This window comes from Schistocerca americana, chromosome 9 (genome assembly GCF_021461395.2).
Source record: "Schistocerca americana isolate TAMUIC-IGC-003095 chromosome 9, iqSchAmer2.1, whole genome shotgun sequence".
In the NCBI taxonomy this organism is placed as follows: Eukaryota; Metazoa; Arthropoda; class Insecta; order Orthoptera; family Acrididae; genus Schistocerca; species Schistocerca americana.
Window position 1 is genome coordinate 42,195,973 of NC_060127.1, and position 12,573 is coordinate 42,208,545.

At 42.2% G+C, this 12,573-nt stretch overlaps 1 long non-coding RNA gene across 1 annotated transcript in view; it reads right to left on the minus strand.

Annotated features, from left to right (window-relative positions):
• Window positions 1-5,742, minus strand: part of LOC124551043 — a 29,928-nt gene extending 24,186 nt beyond the window's left edge. Inside the window, exon 1 of the long non-coding RNA XR_006967759.1 lies at window positions 5,644-5,742. This is a non-coding gene — a long non-coding RNA (uncharacterized LOC124551043). The remainder of the gene's footprint in view (window positions 1-5,643) is intronic.
• Between the last annotated feature and the right edge of the window lie 6,831 nt (window positions 5,743-12,573).

Here is a 12,573-nt window from a genome sequence, read left to right on the forward strand (position 1 = left end):
GATTCGTATCTGGAGGGCACTTGGAACACGGTTTCGGCATCCAAACATTGTGGAAAGAGACTGACGTCGAGGATGATCCCTTATGGTGTAGGCATGGATTATGTAGACCACTGATCGCAATACTTTTATTAAAAATTTCAATCGGTTTCGTTCAAACAGCAACCATCTTTGGACCATATGCGCTGAAATGTAATTACAATATAGAGAATGGTCAGAAAAAGTCTGAGAAACATGTCAGAGTGCTGCAGGTTCTAACAATCCTACCACAACAAAGGTCAAAAATTAATTATGATTGTAGTGTTGCTCACGCTGCTAAATATTGCATTTTCGGGCAACAACAAAGTTATATTATGTGGCAGGTGTCATTAGAGCACAGTGAATAAAGTCATTTCTTGAAATAATGGATAAACTAGACACTCATCTTTTAGTGTTTCCCACGCTGGTCTCGTTGTGAACTCATGGCTCAATCGTCGAACATCTAGGTAGTGATGATTCCAAACTCGAATGCAAAGAGGCCTAGGTGTTATTCTGCGATATTCAAAAGTTCTATAGATGTTTTTCAGAAACCATTCTTCAAGATTAAACTTTTGCAAGTTAGGGCAATGGTGATGTAAGAAAGTAATCAGCACTCCGAATTTAAGTTACACTTCTTTTTTATTACTTTTGTTGCAATATCACGTAACTCGTTCCAAAACATCACTTCACAATGTAAAACATACTTGAAAACATCTTCCTCACTGTTAAAGTTCACATTTCATAAACTGACTACAATTTGCGTCTTTTTAACATGACGACCAAAACTTGACTCTCTAATAACCGCTTACGCGCCCAAAAATCAGAGTTACAAGTACGTCAAAGATCATAGTGACAAAAGAAAGAATACTCGTAAGAATAATATCATTGAAATATATACATATTGACGTATTGAAGTACCTCTACATTAATGAAATCAAATCTGAATGTTGTCACAGAAATACGTTACCTATTTCACAGAAACACAGTAGAATGTTGGTGGTATCGAGAGGTTGAGGTGAGGTGCCGTAATGGTTACGTAATTCAAGTACCATTATGAAACAAATCTATAAAACTTTTGAATATCGCAGAATAACACCTAGGCCTCTTTGCATCCGAGCTTGGAATCATCACTACCTAGATTTTCGACGATTGAGCCATGAGTTCACAACGAGACCAGCGTGGGAAACACGAAAAGATGAGTGCCTAGTTTATCCATTATTTCAAGAAATGACTTTATTCACTGTGCTCTAATGACACCTGCCACATAATATAACTTTGTTGTTGCCCGAAAATGCAATATTTAGCAGCGTGAGCAACACTACAATCATAATTAATTTTTGACCTTTGTTGTGGTACGGTTGTTAGAAGTCGTGCTTAGAAATAATTGTTCAGAAATAAATTCGACACGATGCGCCGCTTCAGAGTTAATTAGCTTTCGTAAATTCAAGCGGCCCGCCAGACTTCATATATTCAGCGACGCATTTGCTGGACAGAATTGCAACCTTAAGGCGTGGGGATGGATTATGTTGGCCACTCGAACATCTCTTCATCAAATTGTACGGCTGAATCAGCAAGATTTAACTGCTGTCATGTGTCGCGACGAGATCTTGCGACCTCATGAGAAGTTGTCGAGAGGTGCTGTCGTCCTCACATGGTACGGGTGGTAATTTTCTTGGAAACGGAAGATATTGCACCCATGGTGTGGCCTGATCGCTCTCCCGATTTGAATCCCGTAGAGTGTGTCTGGGATTAACCAGGGAGGCAGGCTGCGTCACGTCAGCATCCACCAACCACTCTCCAAGAATGCGAGCAGCTCTGCAGGAAGGATGTGCGCTATTGCCTCAAAATCAGACTGATGACGTCATTCAAAGCATGCCCTGTCGTTTTCATGCCTGTTCTGCCGCTAGAGGTGGCCGCACCTATAGCGTCCCCAGTGCCAAATTTTTTATCATGTAGCCGTAAAATAATAATTTCTCTGTGTAGGTTTAGATTGCAAAGAAATAATTTATGACAGAATGATCTAAAGGGACGACAAGATACGCTCTTTTGTTAATTTTTTAGTCGACTTCACTTCTTCTTTTGTCTTGAATGTGTCTAGAGGGACATCTTGCGTGTGCTGACAAATGTAAGCATATTTGTATGAGTTAAACATATAATATAACGATTTAATATTATTGTGCACTTCTAATTTGTAAGAGGTGATCCCGATTTCATGTCCGCCTTCCTTGAATTAACCTGCATTCAAGTAATTTGCAGCTCAACAATCGCAGCGGCCGATGCAGCCAACGACGCCATTACGTGGCAATATTAACTTATGAAAATTTAACGGAGGCGGAAAACTCGCCCGCTATTAGCATAATATCAATTTTTCTCCACAGCCGCACGAAGTTGCAGAAATACTAAGCTTTAAGATTCTTATTTTCAGTACCATAGCTGAGAGTCGGAGCCAGGACTCCGACTACAATACAATGGTCAACGGAGGTAAGAAAAATACTCTCGCGCGTGTGTGGGCCGCAATTTTAATTAATAACTAAAGATTTCTTGCTTTAAAGTAAACTGACTAGCCGAGGAAAGTAATATGAAAAGTTTATTACATTGTTCAACTTAAATATTTTTATTAAGGCCCACCACGTAAGTCGGCAACAATCAAAAAATAATAATAACAATAATAATATATACATTAAATTACGACGGCCGACGGACGCGAGACACCCATACTGAGCAGAAAGTGTGTGCTAATCCGTTAATTTGGAAAAACAAAACATTTTTGTCTACCATTATGCATGTTGTAGTTGTTTACGTTCTGTGTTCTTCACATTGTTTCTACATTACTATCACCTTCTAACATCCTGGGTGGTGTCTGTTTGTTCTAAGTCGTGTCTCCCTACCACTTTCGTGCAACGACGCTCTGAGTGTGTTTCTTAGGGAATTGACTAGTTTGAACCTGGGACCTGTTGCTGGTAAGGAGACGCCAGACCACACATGACATTTAGAGTTCAGAAGAGTTCAGTGAGACTAGCGATGATATAATCAAATACCTAATGATTTCAGCGTCAGCTGTAAAAGAATCTTAATACTAACTAAATTTAGTGGAAGGTGTTCAAGGCTTTCCTATTTTTAGTTAGCTGGTAAAATAACGTCGAAAAAGCAGTTAAGTTTGGCACTGGAATTTTTATTCTACTCACAAAACATTGTTTATAAATTCCAGTATTGATGAAATGAAATATTTTAAAACAGGATGATAAAAACCAACTATGTTCAACAAAAATGTGAACAAATATTCCCTGAATGGGTTTCGAAGTTCTACAATGGATCGAAGGATGACCTATGCCATACCATATCTATAATCTAGGTTTAAATTAAGTTTCATAAAAGAGAAAACTATCTAAAATGGTCTACAGTGACCCTCAATTATCTTTAATTACTTATTTAACTTGTCATAAATTACAGTGGCTGATGTGGCTTCTCAATAATTATATAACAGAAAAATCATCGCATTTCAGATTTTAACTTCTAGTAGCAAATGTGAATACCATTAAATTTAATTGACGATCGATACTAGTATTGCGTAAAAAGGGGATGTAACAGATGAGACTTCTGCAGTTCTGAGTGAAGCTGTGCTCTTATACGGCATTGCGTGCATTCAATACCTTGTCGGCGGTTAGTCAGCATCAGGGGGCGGCGGGCGGCGTAGCTCCACACACCTCGCCGTCTCGGAAGCAACTCTCTAACTTCTCCTTACTACAATTTACCGAAGTTGGTTTAAGAAAAAGGTATCTGGCTATGTTTTCAACTGACCACTCAGCGTCTCAATGTTAACCTTAAGCTCCGCCTACAAAAATACTGTCTATCCAATGAGAAACGTTATACTTTTCGCGGTGGGTCAATGTTTTTAATGTTTGCTACGTAACAGAGACGCGTATAGTCTCACGCAAAAACTTGCAGCTGGTGTGGCCCTCTTAGTGTTATAGTAAGATCTATACTGTTCTTCTGGAGGGCTCTATCTTTTAACATAGGCCGGGGGCTGCTCTTGGCAATCGGCCAGCGATGTGGGTGTACGTCCCTTATCGTAGGGTCTTCTAGTTCACACGACTCTGCTCTCGGCTTCTGTTCTCGTTTCTCCCCTCGGAACTGAGTCTGTTTCACGGTGGGAAGGTATGACATGCATTTAGGCGTTCTTGTGTTAGTCTGTCGTATTCCATTTACTCACTCGTTGATCGTATTACTTTCGTTAATTTAATGTGAGGATTTATTCGGAGCTATGTGACATACTGCCGGATTGCTATCATGTCAGGGTTTTCATGGAAGATGTTGGATTTGCCTGACACCTTACAAACTGTGTATACTGTTCTGTGGCAAAATAAACGCAACCATGCAAAATTTCCGTTTGTTGCTTTAATTTTGGACACCAGTGTATTTGCAACGTTCGAGTTTTGAAAACAACACGTTTTCGGTGACTCTGTAGTTCATTTGAACAGGACAAGCCGAAAAATCAGTGCCAGAGAGAAACAAACGCAGCCACTCACCGCTGTTGCCTGAAATGCAGGAGGATCTGCAACGAATTGACGCATGGTGCAGGGAATGGCAATTGAATCTCAATGTAGACATGTGTAATGTGCGGCGAATACATAGAAAGAAAGATCCTTTATCATTTAGCTATAGTATAACAGGGCAGCAATGGAAGCAGTTAATTCCATAAATTATCTGGAATTAGGCATTAGGAGTGATTTAAAATGGAATGATCATATAAAGTTTATCGTCGGTAAAGCGGATGCCAGGCTGAGATTCATTGGAAGAATCCTAAGGAAATGTAATCCGAAAACAAAGGAAGTAGGTTACAGTACACTTGTTCGCCACAGCTTGAATATTGCTCCCCAGTGTGGGATCCGTACCAGATAGGGTAGATAGAAAAGATAGAGAAGATCCAACGGAGGGCAGCGCGCTTCGTTACAGGATCATTTAGTAATCGCGAAGGCGTTACGGAGATGATAGATAAACTCCTGTGGAAGACTCTGCAGGAGAGACGCTCAGTTGCTCGGTACGGGCTTTTGTTAAAGTTTCGAGAACATACCTTCACCGAAGAGCCAAGCAGTATATTGCTCCCTCCTACGTATATCTCGCGAAGAGACCATGAGGATAAAATCAGAGAGATTAGAGCCCACACAGAGGCATACCGACAATCTTTCTTTCCACGAAAAAAAAAAAAAAAAAGTTTGAAATCTTATGGGACTTAGCTGCTAAGGTCATCAGTCCATAAGCTTACACACTACTTAACCTAAATTATCCTAAGGACAAACACACACACACCCATGCCCGAGGGAGGACTCGAACCTCCGCCAGGACCAGCCGCACAGTCCATGACTGCAGCGCATTAGACCACTCGGCTAATTCCTTTCCACTAACAATACGAGACTGGAATAGAAGGGAGAACCGATAGAGGTACTCAAAGTTTCCTCCGCCACACACACCGCCAGGTGGCTTGCGGAGTATGGATGTAGATGTAGATGTAGATGCCAACTTTTGCTTCCTATCCAAGCTATCCCTATGTAGCGATCTAGCTCGCTTCGTTGCGAAAATTTTAACCAAGAGACAGGTGAAAATAACGAAAACACAGACGGTATGACTTACCAGCAGCTTCATGTTCGTCAGATTGTTGCCCATGATTGACCAGCGGACACATTTATATGCTCCAGGATGCGATACGTCCTTGAGGTAGCCTGCATAGAAACAATTTTTGTTGTCATTTCCAAGTCACACAGGAGCGATAGCCGCAAAGGAAGGTTGGAATGCAATACCGGAAAAAGTCTTCGGTCCAGCTGCAAAAATCATTGAAACAGGTACCGTTACTGGGGTTACCTTGTAGTAGATAGTTGTCAGTGCTTTTCCAAGCGTTACATTGTTGTGGTCAGTGGGAACGTAATTGCTGCCGCGTTTTGCGGTTGACGAGTCGAGCCCCTACTGGGTCTACTACCCTGCATTATAATCGTGCCTCTTTGGCTGCTTCAATTGCGGGGTATTTTCTCGAGCGCAATTTTTAAAACCATTTTTATGGAGAATAAAACAGCGAGATCAATGGAATATTTAAAATTAAAACAGTCTTGATCGCAATAGGACTTTTATTAAAAATTTCAATCGGTTTCGATCAAACAGCAACCATCTTTGTACCGTATGCACTGAAAAGTAATTACAATATAGAGGCTGGTCAGAAACAGTCTGAGAAACATGTAAGAGTGTTGCAGGGCAAGTCGTGCTTAGAAATAATTGTTCAGAAATGAATTCGACACGATGCGCCGGTTTCGAGTTAATTAGCACTCGCAAATTCAAGCGGACCACCAGACTGCATATATTCAGCGGTGCATTTGCTGGACAGAATTGCAACCACACGGTACCGATGCTATTTTTGACATTTATCATGAACGGCAGATTCTCGGTGCCTTCCGATTCGAGGACGTAGTTTATTAGCCTGTGACAGAAACTTCTCAGTCGCCAAGAGAGTCGTTCGAAGATTCGGTCGCATTTCTTTGCCTGAAGATTGTGGGAAATAATTCGCACTGTAAGGAAACGCAAACTCCCTTTTGTAGCTAAGAATCTCCAAGCCAATCAAGTGCTGAACTTCCAAGGATTGGAGGCCTCGCTACTACAAGAAGACGTCCAACGACGTTGGGAGAAATGCTTATTCGTTCAACAGTAGCATATACAGACATGTGGAGTGCTGTAATAAATTGAAAGGATATGTGGAGACTTTTGGGTCCATCGGTAGCTTAGTTGGGAGGTCATTCAAGCTGAATAAGGCACAGGATGTGATGCTCACGAAAGACGAAGCGTATGTTGGAAAATTCCCTATCAATTCTAACAAGCTGCAGGACTTCTAAAAAAGGGATACACTACGTGCTAGAAACCCACAGGTCATCTTATGATGAGATTTTTCAATGGCCTACTTCTATTGTATTAGTGTCAATTGTTCTTACAATGTAGGTGATATCGCACGAGACTGCTCAGCCTTTAGCTTGGATTCAATTCTTACTACCGACCCACGTTCAATTCTTGGATCTCTCTCCTGTTCGGTGAACAGCGATACTTACGGGTGAAGTATCTCGAAATGATTTTGTCATCTCCAATAGGTTTACTTGTTTCCATTTCAGTAAATAAACTGTTCATTAACGGCTGTAAATAATAGCTATTGTCTTCAGTATTTTGGTTTGGACTCTTTTCTGCCCAGTAGCCTTTCTTATCACTATTTCTCGAGTTGTTTAAACAGTGAATGGAAAAAGGATGATACCCCAGCACGTTTAATAATTAATTTGTCATTAACTAATGACAGTAATATTATGAAAGACATAACCACTTTTGAAACTTCCTGGCAGATTAAAATTGTGTGCCCGACCGAGACTCGAACTCGGGACCTTTGCCTTTCGCGGGCAAGTGCTCTACCATCTGAGCTACCGAAGCACGACTCAGGCCCGGTACTCACAGCTTTACTTCTGCCAGTATCTCGTCTCCTGCCTTCCAAACTTTACAGAAGCTCTCCTGCGAAACTTGCAGAACTAGCACTCCTGAAAGAAAGGATATTGCGGAGACATGGCTTAGCCACATCCTGGGGGACGTTTCCTGAATTAGAATTTCACTCTGCAGGGGAGTGTGCGCTGATATGAAACTTCCTGGCAGATTAAAACTGTGTGCCCGACCGAGACTAGAACTCGGGACCTTTGCCTTTCGCGGGCAAGTGCTCTACCATCTGAGCTACCGAAGCACGATTCACGCCCGGTACTCACAGCTTTACTTCTGCCAGTATCTCGTCTCCTACCTTTCAAACTTTACAGAAGCTCTCCTGCGAAACTTGCAGATATAGCACTCCTGAAAGAAAGGATATTGCGGAGACATGGCTTAGCCACAGCCTGGGGGATGTTTCCAGAATCAGATTTTCACTCTGCAGCGGAGTGTGCGCTGATATGAAACTTCCTGGCAGATTAAAACTGTGTGTCCGACCGAGACTCGAACTCTAGCAGTACACTTGCTTAACAGCGAATTTTTCAATACGACATGTCGTTTGGGCAGCAAAGAGATTTTTCATTTTCTCAAAAATTTGGTAAATCAAATGTTAGCCTTTTTTCATTAAGCTATTTCATTAGTGTCAGTTGTTATAGTGTAGATGATAGCACACGAGACTATTCAGTCTTCTTGGGTTCGACACTTACTAGCGACCCATGTCCTATTTTTGGATCGCTCTCTTCTTCAGTTTTAGGGAACCAAACGAAGACCACTTTTGGCGACAACATCTCTGACGGGCCTCTTGAATCTAGGCGCGCAGCTACCTGATTGGCTAACTTCAATGCTAATTAAATCTCTGGAACGGCTCAAAATATCAAAATTTTTTCTTCAGAATTATCTCTCAGCACAACCTACCCCACAAGAACCTTACAAGCTGCCACCCTCTAAATTTAAAGGGAACTCTAACAATAGCTGTTATGACCAAAATTAAAATAAGTTGTACCCATGATGGTAGGTTGCGGCAGTGAACGAAGCAGGAACGTAAGTCAGCTACTGATTATAGTAGAGGGGCTACGGGCTAACTACTGGGACTTTGCTCACAGCTTACAGCATTACGACAAAAACAGGGAATCAGGCATACAATACGTAACAATTTTACAAAAATTAATAAAGAAAGTAACATAACATCACATACACTACTGGCCATTAAAATTGCTACACCATGAAGATGACGTGCTATAGACGCGAAATTTAAGCGACAGGAAGAAGATGCTGTGATATGCAAATGATTAGCTTTTCAGATCATTCACACAAGGTTGGTGCCGGTGGCGACACATGCTACGTGCTGACATGAGGAAAATTTCCAACCGATTTGTCATACACAAACAGCAGCTAACCGACGTTGCCTGGTGAAACGTTGTTGTGAGGCCTCGTGTAAGGAGGAGAAATGTGTACCATCACGTTTCCGACTTTGATAAAGGTCGGATTGTAGCCTATCGCGATTGCAGTTTATCGTATCGCGACATTGCTGCTCGCGTTGGTCGAGATCCAATGACTGTTAGCAGAATATGGAATCAGTGGGTTCAGGAGGGTAATACGGAACGCCGTGCTGGATCCCAACGGCCTCGTACCACTAGCAGTCGAGATCACAGGCATCTTATCCGCATGGCTGCAACGGATCGTGCAGCCACGTCTCGATCCCTGAGTCAACAGATGGGGACGTTTGCAAGACAAAAACCATCTGCACGAACAGTTCGATGAAGTCTGTAACAGCATGGACTATCAGCTCGGAGGCCATGACTGCGGTTACCCTTGACGCTGCAACACAGACAGGAGCGCCTGCGATGGTGTACTCAACGACGAACCTGGGTGCACGAACGGCAAAACGTCATTTTTTCGGATGAATCCAGGTTCTGTTTACAGCATCACTATGGTCGCATCCGTTTTTGGTGACATGCGGTGAACGCACATTGGAAGCGTGTATTCGTCATCGCCATACTGGCGTATCTCCTGGCGTGATGGTATGGGGTGGCATTGGTTACACGTCTCGGTCACCTCATGTTCGCATTGACGGCACTTTGAACAGTGGACGTTACATTTCAGATGTGTTACGACCCGTGGCTCTACCCATCATTCGATCCCTGCGAAACCCTACATTTCAGTAGGATAATGCACGACCGCATGTTGCAGGTCCTGTACGGGCCTTTCTGGATACAGAAAATGTTCGACTGCTGCCCTGGCCAGCATCTTCTCCAGATCTCCCACCAATTGAAAACGTCTGGTCAATGGTGGCCGACAACTGGCGCGTCACAATACGCCAGTCACTACCCGTGATGAACTGTGGTATCGTGTTGAAGCTGCATAGGCATCTGTACCTGTACACGCCATCCAAGCTCTGTTTGACTCAATTCCCAGGCGTATCAAGGCCGTTATTACGGCCAGAGGTGGTTGTTCTGGGTACTGATTTCTATGTGCCCAAATTGCGTGAAAATGTAATCACATGCCAGTTCTAGTACAATATATTTGTCCAATGAATACCCGTCTATCATCTGCATTTCTTCTTGGTGTAGCAATTTTAATGGCCAGTAGTGTAAATATATGCTATATAAACAAACTTCTCAAAATACATTTAAATGCGTGCAGGAGAATAACCAATTGTAGCCGACTCTGAACACGTTGATTGCCCTCAATGAGTATTTGAAGATAATTCGTAGGGAATAATCACAGCAAAGGTAGAGCTATGTGACGCGTTTGTTTCCACGGAGATTTCGAAAAGGTTTCGATATGCACCATGCATCTCTGGGGGAAAGAGATGTCAATTATACGGCAGCATCTCGCCTCTCCGTTGTGTGCCAGCACGCAGGCATGAAAAACAGTTGATGTGCATAAAAACGCTGAGGTATGTTGTGAGGTAACCGTCATGGGCGAAAGATCCCCACATAATGTGAGGTATAAGCAGTATATGATATGGAAATTAGCAGTGTCATGATGACCGACGATCGAAAAATGCGTACTATGAAGTATAAAGCGAAATACTAGGTAGAAATTAGCAGCATCGGTCGGTAGATAGCCGTAGAAGCATCAATCAGACGTAAAACCAACCGAAATGTAACAGGTTATAAAACATCAGATCAAAATATACAAATATAATCCGAGTCGTTATCAGTCATAAAACTAAATATGCGTAGAATAAAATAGTTAAAATGCATATGAGATACGATTAAAAATGTAACAAAAATTAAAAGTACAAAAATGAAGTAAGAAATAATTGTCTGTTGAGGTATAAAAAGAACAAGAGAGCAAAAGCATTTAATAGTAAATCATCGAAGAGGTAGAAAAGGACTTTTTGGACGTCTTCCTTTAGACATTTCACCTTGGCTGCCTTGCTCTTCCTATTACTTTCATTCCTAACTGAGTTGTATTGCTGTATTCATATCTTTCCTCGAACATTTTTGTAATTCCTTCTTTGTCAAACTGAAAGATTACCGTCTAACCTCCTTGCCTAGGGACGCCAGATGAAAGTTGATGTCGTCAAGCCCTGAATCAAAATTGCGCAACGGATAACTGGGGAGGGGAGCTTGAGAGCGCTACCTAGAGAGCGTGTCCTTTCTGTACGATACTAGGCAAGGGGCTGGAGGGCTCACACGCTGATGTGTGGGTCCCTGCATTCTATATCTTCTATTTTTAAATGAAATCCTTTAACTGGACTCCTATGTGATTTTTTTAAGGTGTGTTAAGGATTGATGACAATTGATTACCTATTTATTTTAAACATTATCACTCGATTTTACAGCGATTGCAGCAATTGCTCCAGTTTACAGATATTACAATTTTACAACTTATAGCTCGGGTATATTATATACTAATCTGCACTCACATTTCAACGGGCAAGACGGAATGGCGTTGGCCGAATGTATACCACCAAAGTCTCCCAATATTTTACATGGGACATCCACTATGTGAGGAGGATAACGGGAAAACTAGGGACCAGATACATTAACCCAGGGGGTCAAATTTCCGAAATTAAACGAGAACATTCATTTCCGTGCACAATTCGAACCTGAAAGTAAAAGAATTAGTACAAATATTCAAATACCTCTCTTCCATGGTTGAACATTGAGACAGACGCACTGAGGGCACGTCTGCTCACTTACCCGTCTTCCGTAACCCTCCTAGAATAGAATAGAAGCGAACAGCGCTATCACTGAACTGTTCACAGGAGCTCATTCTTTGCCCTAACTTCCTATCCATCCTACTCCCGTTATACTATGTTCCGCTGATGTTGATATGTCCGTACATTCATCCAACTAAAAATCCTTACCTTCTTTCCATCTCACTTCTGTGACCCCGAGAGATTGAGACTCAGCACGTCCGTTTTCAGATTTTATAGGTTCCCTACTCGTAGAGCCCTTTCGTTCGATATTCAGTATTTTTCACAGGGTCACCTCCCACTTGGCGGTCTCTCTTTTAAATCACAGTCCATTTCTTTTTGATGCGCTTCGTCTTTTTTATTTTAAGTCATCAGTTTGCTGATGGGTTAGATGCGGCTCACCACGAACTTCTGTCCTTCGGTAACCTCTTTCTCTCGGAGTAGCACCTGCACTTTGCCTCCTCAGTTATTTGCGGATTCTACTCCATTCTCTGTCTTCCTGCAGAGTTTTTACCCTGTACTGTTCCTTCTAGTAACAAGGAAGTTATTTTCTGGTGTCTTAGCTGGTTCAAATGGTTCAAATGGCTCTGAGCACTATGGGACTTAACTGCTGAGCTCATCAATCCCCGAGAACTTAGAACTGCTTAAACTTAACTAACCAGAGAACCCATCCATGCCCGAGGCAGGATTCGAACCTGCAACAATAGCGGTCGCACGGTTCCAGACTGTAGCGCTTAGAACCGCTCGGCCACCCCGGCTGGCAGGTGTCTTAGCATATGGATTATTATAATGTCCCTTCTTCGTGTGAGTGTATTTCATATGTCCATATGTTCCTCTCTTCACCGATTCTGCGGTGAAATTCACGGTTCCTTATCTTCTCAGTCCACATAATTTTCAACGTTTTTCTGTAGCACCACAAC